The 8541-nt window shown below is 39.2% G+C and overlaps 1 pseudogene; it reads left to right on the top strand.

Annotated features, from left to right (window-relative positions):
* The first annotated feature begins 389 nt into the window (after positions 1-389).
* Positions 390-1130, top strand: LOC140519532 (glyceraldehyde-3-phosphate dehydrogenase pseudogene; annotated as a pseudogene).
* Positions 1131-8541: the final 7411 nt, after the last annotated feature.

Here is an 8541-nt window from a genome sequence, read left to right as displayed (position 1 = left end):
CTTTCCATTATTTGTTTCCTTTTCATTTTATTCAAAGCAAATGGAAGAATTGCTACGTGATTGACTAACTCACCTAATAATCATCAGAATAAGAGAAGCTAACATTTATATGGCATGTTAAGGTTTACCAGGGGGCTTACATATATTATCTTAGTTGAGTCTCATAACAACCCTGGGAGGCCCAAGGACCCAAGGTCAACAGGGTCAACATTCAGTAGTTCTATGGAGGGAGAGTGCTAAGCCCTCAGTGGGGATTGCTTTAGCTATAGTAGGAGACATCCCACAGAATGTGATGACTGAACAAAATATTAGCCTTATTAAGATCATGAGGACTTTTCTCCCAAGCTCAGTGCCAGGATCTACTGCTTCAGTCACGTCCCTGAAACAAGATGGTGAAGGTCAGAGTCAACAGATTTAGCCATATTGGGTACCTGGTGACCAGAGCTGCATTCACCTCAGGTGGAATAGACATTGTGGCCATCAATGACCCCTTCATTGACCTCAACTACATGATTTATATATTTCAAAATGACTCTACCCATGGCAGGTCCAAGGGTACTGTCAAGGTTGAGAATGGGAAGCTGGTGATCAATGGAAAAGCCATTACCATCTTCCAGGAGCACGATCCCCAATATTAAATGGGGAGATGCTGGAGCCAAGTATGTTGTAGAGTCCACTGGAGTCTTTACCACCATGGAAAAGGCCGGGGTTCACTTGAAGGGTGGAGCTAAGAGGGTCATCATCTCTGCCCTTTCTCTGGATGCCCCAATGTTCGTGATAGGAGTGAACCATGAGAAATATGATAATTCCCTTAAGATTGTCAGTAATGCTTCCTGCACTACCAACTGCTTGGCCCCCTTGGCCAAGGTCATTTATGACAACTTTGACATTGTGGAAGGACTCATGACTACATTCCATGCCATTACTGCTACCTAGAAGATAGTACATAGCCCCTCTGGTACTGTGGCATGGGCATGATGGTGCCCAAAATATCATCCAGGCTTCCACTGGTGCTGCTAAGGCTGTAGGCAAGGTCATACCTGAGCTGAATGGGAAGCTCACATGTGGATTTGATCTGCTGGCTGAAGAAACCTGCCAAATATGATGATATCAAGAAAGTGGTGAAGTAGGCATCAGAGGGACAAAAGGGAATCTTGGGCTACACAGAGGACGAAGCTGTATCTTGTGACTTTAATAGCAACACCCACTCTTCTTCCTTTGATGTTGGTGCTGGTGTTGCCTTCAATGACCATTTTGTCAAGCTCATTTCTTGGTATGACAATGAGTATGATTACAGCAACCATGTAGTAGACTTCATGGTCTACATGGCCCCAAGGAGTAATGTAGAAAGCCATGGATCTTCATCACCAGCCAACAAAGCAGTTCCATCACTGGTGGGGGGGCGGGGCTACATTCCTAACCTATGTTCCTATACTGGGGATCCCATGTTCCATTTACATCCTTGTCCCAAACTACCCCTGTGGTAGAGGGGAAAGTCCTAGAATTTTATATTGTGTACCGTCAATAAAGTTACCATATTCAGTGCAAAAAAAAAGATCATGAAAGTTTGAGCTTAAATCACATGTTGTTCAGTTGTTTTCAGTTATATCTAACTCTTCATGACCCCATTTGGGGTTTTCTTGGTAGAGATACTGGAGTGGTTTGCCATTTCCTTCCTCTTTTACAGATGAGGAAACTGAGGCAGAGGGTTAAGTGACTTGCCTAGAGTCATGCAGCTAGTGAGTATATGAGGCCAGATTTGAACTCAGCAAGATGCATTTTCCTGACTCCAGACTTGGCCCTCTTATCTACTGTGTCACCTAGCTGCCCTCAAGTCCCTTCTCTCCTACTGAACAACTGTGTGACTTTGGGATGGTCATTTTCACCTCTCTTGGCCTCAGTTTCCCAATTTGAAAGATAAAAGGGGTGGATTTCATGACCTTTTAGGTCTAGCTCTAGCATTCTATGCACCTATGACCTCAAATGCTTTGTTACATGTTCTAAGAAAAAGCATATGGGGAGGGATTTGGGATTGCTGGATTACCAATTCTTCTCATTGCCATCCTCCACAGCAATTATCTTCTAAAAGAGACAACCAGTGATTCTGATGAGCTGTCCTAGACAAAGTCCAGCCTTGTGGTTTTCATCATTACTGACTCTACGTAATAACACAGAGCTACATCAAGCAATATCACTTCAAGCCTTGTGGAGGGGTGGCCAGCCTCTATACTTACCTGCTCTTAATTTCATCTCTTGGATCCTTCCTGAAACACACTCAGGGCAACCAACTGGCTGCCAACTCTCACTCTTGTCTCTCACTACTTGCCAAAGCCCCTATAGCCTCTATACTTACCTGCCCTCACTTTCACCTATTGGGCCACACCTGAAATTCAATTTCATGACCAAATCTCAGATTATCTGCTTTCAAACCAAAACCCAAGGTATCCTACTAAGACTCCCAAGGTTCACTATCAACTACTGTCTCTCTTTCCTCATACCTGCACTCACTTCTCAGGCTGACTTCCAGACACCTCTAAATTGTCAATCGGTCAACAAACATTTATTAAGTTAATTAATATTTATTATTATTAAATATTATTATATTAATCATTATCAAATTATTAATGTTAATTATTAATTATTTAATCAAAATTAATTGATTGATTAATTATTGTTTGTTAATATATGCCAGCACAAAGATGCAAAGAATGGCAAAAAGCAAGCAAACAAACAAAATCTCTAGACATATACTGGCTTCCTGACAACCTCTTGATGTTTCTAAAAATCCTCTGATTTTTGTTTATTTGTTTCCTTTTCATTTTATTCAAAGCAAATGGAAGAACTGCTACGTGATTGACTAACTCACCCAATAATCATCAGAATAAGAGAAGCTAACATTTATATGGCATGTTAAGGTTTACCAGGGGACTTACATATATTATCTTAGTTGAGTCTCATAACAACCCTGGGAGGCCCAAGGACCCAAGGTCAACAGGGTCAACATTCAGTAGTTCTATGGAGAGAGAGTGCTAAGCTACCTGCTCCCTCTCCATTCTCCTCCATGAAGACTTGGGTCTTTCTCTCTTAGCCCTATAACGTCCCTTACTATGGTTTGTAATGTTGGCAAAACATGACAGCTATAGTACGCCTGAAAAGTAGATATTTATTCATCATACTTTTACAGGTGCCTTTCTAACTTGCAATCAGAGCAAGTTAAAGAACTCTTGCTAATTGGGGAAAAAAATAGTCAAGAACTCTGACGGAAGAGCATGGTGACTTGCTCTCATTTTTGTCATGTGATATATTGATATGCTCATACATTTTGCAAATCATAGTGGTCACAGATGCCCCAGAGGAAGGCATCTATTTGCAGAGCCCTCTCCTTCACTGCTGCAGTGGTGAGAGGTTAGAATATCACGTTGCTGGACCACATCTGTAAGATATTGAATACAAATTGCATCTGAATTTGTCTTGCAAGGTAGCTGCTTCCATATGTACATCATTTGTTTCACATCTTGTTTGCAATAGTTTTAAACTGCCTGTCAGCTACTGGGAAGAACTGATCCTACAAATTAGGGATGGAAAAGGAAAGCTTGCAATTTGTCCACCAGGAACTCATCCTGGATTTTTCCCTACAAAATGCACTCTGTTTTTAGAAATTTGGCCCTAAGGGTTTCAGTAAATTGGGACTACTTTTTTTAGGGACTTGCCTAAAATCAAAACTTTTCCTCCGTAACAGTCGTTTACCCCAGCTGAAATGGATTTTTCATTTTTCATTCTCCTCTTTATTCAAGGTCAAGTAATTGCTTACTTCTTTTATGGTTTAACATTCTAAGTATATTAAAACTGTATTATAAAGTACTTCCATAATCCATAAAGTTCTGTTATTAAATATTTCATTCGTACATTGATTTCATTCTACTGGTTCTTATCCATAACTCTCTCATTTAAAGTGACGTGCAAACAGTACATCTTTGCCACTGAATTATGAAAAGCTTGAAATACTAAACAAGGGAAAGAGATTATCAAAAATGACAAAATGAACAACTGTGGTTGCATAAAAATCCAAGTCTTCTGCAAAAAGGAAAATAAATATAGAATCAGAACGAAAGCAATTTGGAAAAAAATCTTCACAACAAATTTCTCTGATAAAATTCTAACATCTAAGATGTAATGAATTGATATAAATAAATAAGAATCAGTGCCATTCCCCAATAGATAAATGGCCAAGCATATGAACAGGCACCTTTGAAATGGAGAAATAAAATCTTCCAACAGTTACATGAAAAGATGCTTCAAGTCTCGAAAGTAAGAGAAATGCAAGTGAAATTAATTCTAAGGTTTCACATTGTAACCATCAAACTGGCAACGATGACAAAAGAGGAAAATAACAATTGTTGGAGTATGCTTGGTAGGTCAGGTACACTAGAGTCCAGCTGGCAGAGCTGTGAGCTGCTTCAACCATTTTGGAAAACAATGTTACAGACTGAGAGAAATATAGAGATTTAGATGAGTTGATGCAGAATGAAATGAGCTGAGCCAGGAGAACCATGTAAGTGATGAAAACATAATGGGACAGGAAACAACTCTGAAAGACTTCTACCAAAGCAGCAATCAATCAAAACTTCAGAAACTGGTGTTCAAACATACTTTCTACCATGTGTGGTGTTGGGGATAGAGCAATGGGTCTGGGGTCAGGAGGAGCTACATTCAAATCTAGTCTCAGATACTTACTAGCTATATGACTCTGGGCGAGTTACTTAACCACTGTTTGCCTCAGTTTTCACAACTATAAAATGGGAAATAAACTAGTTGATGTGAAGATCAAACGAGACAATATTTGTAAAAAGTTCTTAGCACAGTGCCTGGCACATAGTAAATGCTATGTAATTGCTTGTTCCCTTCCCCTACCTGCTTGGCCAAGAGGTATAGAATGAGGCATGCATTCTCAGACATGGCTAAAACGTCGGTTTGTTTTTCTTGATAGTTATAACTATCTGATGTTAGGGAGCTATCTCCAATGCGTGTCAAAATTACACAAAATTCCTTAAAATATGTAGCAAAAATATTATCCCCGAAATATTTATATCAGGCAAGACATAAAACAATGAAAAATGCTCAGCAAAGTAGTTCACCAATATCATAGAATCACAGAGTCCAAGCTGAAATGGGACACCCTCCTGTAGAACGTGGGAATCTCCAGATTCCCCTGTTTGTGAATATCTTTGTACCAGATTCAGTAAGCTCTAGAACAGTGCAGTATTCCTGAATGAGGTCCATAGTCATTCAAAAGAGTTTGGTTAGTCATCCATTTGAGACAAATGAAGCAGATAAAGAGTGGTTATTGTCTCATCTATGATACTGTAAGCTATTAGATATTTTAGAGTGTCCATCCAATATATATATATATATACACACACGTATTCATCATGCACATACACACATCTCTTGGACAAAAACTATAAATGAGCAATGATTTCGGTCTGGAATTAAGCAGAAGAGTCAGTTCAATGACCTTTGGGAAACTGTCAAGTTCTTTTAATGACCCAAGAATTCTCCTCAAAACAAAAGCTCACCTTTTAATGACAAAATTCTACCTCTCTTGTTTGATGACTGCAGAAGCCAACAAAAAGGTGCCTGGTGGGTGGGGACAGATTAGAATGTGTTACTAATAAGGGATTATGAAAGAGAGAGTTAAAAGTATCATCAGAGAAATACCAGTGAAGAGGAAGATGGACTGGTCACATGGAAAGAGCAAGGGATAACTAGCTGATAGTTCAAATGAATGTCAAAGAAAAGCTGGGAAGATCCTTAATTGATTTGATGTACTCCCTCTAGTGAACCTATGCTGAGATTTGGACAAGACTCACGAGGTGGACATGGATGTCTTGAAACCTTCCTCACAGGAGGGAGTTTTCAAGTCATGGAACAGGGGCTAGGGAACCAGACCAAGAGCCAGAAAGATCTTGGCTCAAATCCTGCCCCAGACTCTTCCTAGCTGTATGATTCAGGGCAAGTCATTTCACCTCTCTGGGCCTCAGTTTCCCCATTTATAAAATGTGAGGGTTGGACTCAATGGTCCTTAAGATTCATTGTAACCCTAAACCTACAAACATAAGCACCATTTGAGTATTAATATTACAATAGAATGGCAATTAGGGACTATTCAGTAAGAATTATGAGATCACATATTCTGTTTCTGGGAAAACTTTTCTGTGGCTGAAAATTTGTTAGCATGCAGGTCCTATGGAGAATAAGTATATACTTTGCAAATATGCTTCCTCTGTTCCTAACACACAATACAGAGGAAGTGATACGGATGAACAGATTATGATATTGCTTGTCAACTACTAGGAGACTTACTGAGCCAAATACTATTGGAGGAAACACAGCATGGCTACTCAGATCTCCCTATGTCTGTTTTATTTCCTGTAGAGTTCTTAGCCATATGGAGGAGAGTGTATCCATCCACTATGGAAGTCAGCCAGCTAACCAGAATTTTGGATATGGTAATGCCTCTCTGAGGACAACTGGGCTCTATTCTGGCTCCTCAAATGAGGTGAACCCAGTGTGAGTAACTTACGTTGCCTAGTGGCAGTGTCCCTGATGGCAAAGTGGGCAAACCAACCTTATGATTTAAGGTGCACAACCCACTGTGTATAGAGTTGGCTCAACTAATTCCACAGATGGTGTTTTTGAATTATTGGTGCTGGGGCCTTGTTTAACTTAATCTTGGAATGCATCAATAGTCTGTCTGTTTTGGGATAGCAGAGGGAAACATGAACATTTATGTCTTACCACCATTTGGGGCTGGATACCAGTCAGACTATTTTCCTGTCCCATGACCATGAAATGTCATGGCAAAATGGGAAGCCAAATCTTTTTATTTAAGTGTTGACTTTAGGTCTGACTAATGAATTGAAATAGATTGTATTTACAATTTGGAAGATACAATTCCAGGGACTTTGGGCTCAGGGGAAGAAATATTATTTATCTCACTAAGTAATTATGGGTTTGGCTCCTATATTCCCATTACTCGGGGAGACCCAGGCAGTAGAACCTCTCCATTTTGGTGAAATTTCCTCACCCCTACAAACAAGCATCCTCCTAGAACACTAATGTCTTCAAGGATCATAAAGAAAGTTAAATAAGACAGAGGATCTGGGAGTTCTTTCATCTGTTTTGATGGACTTAAACAGTGGAGGAGAACCTGAGGCCTTGAGGCCACATGTGGCCTTTTCACCGAGTCCAAGTTTTACAGAACAAATCCTTTTATTAAGGAGATTCGTTCCGTGAAATTTGGATTCAGTCAAAGGGCTGTCCTTGAGGACCTAGAGGGCTACACTGTGACCTTGAGATTGCAGGTTATCCACCCCTGACTTAGGAGAAGAAGGAAAATGTAGGGAAAGGGGAATATACTGGGGAGAAAAGAGAAAGAAAGGAGAGGGAACTTATTATCTAACATAATACAGGTGCATGAGATGAAAAAAGTAGGGGGTGGGGAAATGGACATCTAATGAATGTCACTTTCAGATACACTGGACAAAAGAAAACTAAATACACATATAGACAGAGTTTGAAGTAGAAGCGTACTAAATGCAACAAGGAAATATTTGGAAGACAAGGAGAGAGGAAGTAAAGATTTAAGATGGGGAGTAAGATAAGTAATTTCATTTTTTCAATGATAAAATAATACATGCTTTCTCACTCCTATTCCTGCTTTAACATATAGAACAAAACCAAACCCAATTTGTATAACTAATAGGCATAGTCAAGCAAAACACATTCCTACCTTGGCTAAATCAAAAATCCCCTTCAGTGACTGGAGCTTATTTTTCTTATAATTAATCCTCTCTGAATCTAAGCTCTCTCTTATTTTTCCATCTCCCTTCTCCTTGTTCCTTCTTGTTTTCCTGTTGAATGAAATGTGTTCCTGCCCCTAGCTCTGCTTATATGTGTAGTCTGGGTCTAGAGGTTTGCGGGAGCTAGCTTATATTGGTTAATGAGAGCTGGTAGTTAAATATTTAGTGGTTTTAAACTGAGGTTTCAGTTTAAACCTCAGAAATTAGTAAATGCCACAAATCAGAGTTTGATTTATCATTTTGTTGATTGTCTAGACTTAAGAGTGTACTGAAAAAAATGTTAATAGTACAGATTAAACTTATAAGTATGTCATGCATTTTCAGAGAGTTGTTTGTTAAACCTTTACTAGCATGGCTTTGATTCTACTTAAAAGCTATGTAACCCTGGTCAAGTCATTTAAACTGTTTACCTCAGTTTCCTAATTTGTTAAGTGGGCACAATAATAGTACCTCCCAACGTTGTTGTGAGGATCAAATGAGATAATGCTTGTAAAATACTTAGCACCTAGTAGGTGCTATATAAATATTAGCTATTATTATATTCCTTATTAGATTGTGATCTCCTTGAGGGTATGTACTGTATTTTATTTCCTTTTGAATCTTCAATGCTTAACACACTACTTGACACATAGCAGATGCTTAATAAATGTTTATTGATTGATTGATTGATTGGTCCATT

This window comes from Notamacropus eugenii, chromosome 1 (assembly GCF_028372415.1).
Source record: "Notamacropus eugenii isolate mMacEug1 chromosome 1, mMacEug1.pri_v2, whole genome shotgun sequence".
Taxonomy (NCBI): domain Eukaryota; kingdom Metazoa; phylum Chordata; class Mammalia; order Diprotodontia; family Macropodidae; genus Notamacropus; species Notamacropus eugenii.
This window is presented reverse-complemented; position numbering and strand designations above follow the sequence as displayed.